Genomic DNA, 1,585 nt, shown 5'->3' on the forward strand with positions numbered 1-1,585 from the left:
GTGTGTGTGTGTGTGTTTGCGTGTATTTGCATGTGGGGTGTGTGTTTGCATGTATTTGCATGTGGGGGTTCTTACAATTTCACGTGTTTCTTTACCTTTGTGCCTTAACTCAGCCACCCTTTTCCAACTATAGAAATGGATGTGTTCCTAGAGTGTCTCCTAAATCAGTCGTCTTGCATTGTTACAGTGAGGCTCCTGGCAACTGCAGAGAGAATGTTTCACTGCTTCTTTTCAGGTGTCCTGGTGTTTTCCTGCACGCTCTACTGACGCAGTTCAGATTAACATATGTCCTCACCCCCCATGTCTTTTTTTGTCTACTGGAGGAGTCATTAGCTGTTAGACACTCTGATGTGTGAATTCCCTCAGCCTTTGTGAGAGTTTGGAGATGAATGTTTTTCTCGCCAACAACATTGTGCTTTATCATTCAACTAATGAGGTGAAAACTTTTCTAAGAATACTGTGAATAGGTTACTGTGTTGTAGGCAAACTGTGTGTATGGTGAGGATGTAGGGTGAGAGCTGATGAGTTTCCTCTCAAGTCTTGCCATAGTGGATCCTGTTTCAGCGTGTAATGCTACCATTGGCGTGCCACCTTCTCATTAGCTAGATGCGGGTCCCAAATGTAGCCATTATATGCATCACCGCTAGCATAGATCAGTGTTAAAGTGATTGATGAAAATGATACATGCTGGCTGTGGGACAGTGTGTTTTCAGACATCTAATTATCACAGTGTGTTCCAGTCTACCCTGCACAGTAATGGTCTGAGCCAAACTGCTGCCATCACGTAAAAAATATCCTGCTGACAGCTATGCCATATTGTGCTGAAATCTTTGTCAACATAATACTCAATCTTTTCTCATTTTTCCAGGCCTCTCCAGCAGAGGGCAGTGTGAGATACAATATATCCCCCAGTAAGTCCTGCAGTAAACTGGTTTTAATCACTATTGGTGAATAATTGTGTTTACTTATGATTGACATGCATGCCAGTGGGGGCTGGGTTGTGGAGGGTGTGCACATGCAGCATTGATACATAGCACATAATCACACTTATTGATACTTACACAGTCATTAATCAGTGCTTCATTTTTAATTGACCTCACAAATCAGCATAACAATATACAGTAACTTAAATAAATAATGTAAGTGAATAAAGTATCTCTATTGAATCACTATGCACGAAAGACAGTGCTTCACTGTCTTCCACTTTATAAAGCTTACTGGTACAACAGAGATGTTCTTTCTGTCAGTAGCCTTCCTTCCTTCCTATAATCTGTCTTTCTTGACTCTGCTATCCCCTTTGACATCACATGGTCTGTCTGTTGTCTCCCCTAAATGGTGCCTTTATCTCAATTCCATGAGGGCTATACTATACAATACATGGCTACTGTGTTCAGAATCATAGTGATCAATACAAAATGATCAATATGTAAAAAATACTATTACACTTTATTGTCCCCTCCCACGACTTATACGCATGTGTGTGTACATGTGTATTTGTGCGTTTGTGTGTGTGTGTGTGTCAGCTCCTTTTGTGCCCTCCGGCCCTCGTTCTGTTGCTGCAGTCAGGATCACCCCTCTGAGAAGC

Source organism: Osmerus mordax, chromosome 5 (assembly GCF_038355195.1).
Source record: "Osmerus mordax isolate fOsmMor3 chromosome 5, fOsmMor3.pri, whole genome shotgun sequence".
Lineage (NCBI taxonomy): Eukaryota > Metazoa > Chordata > Actinopteri > Osmeriformes > Osmeridae > Osmerus > Osmerus mordax.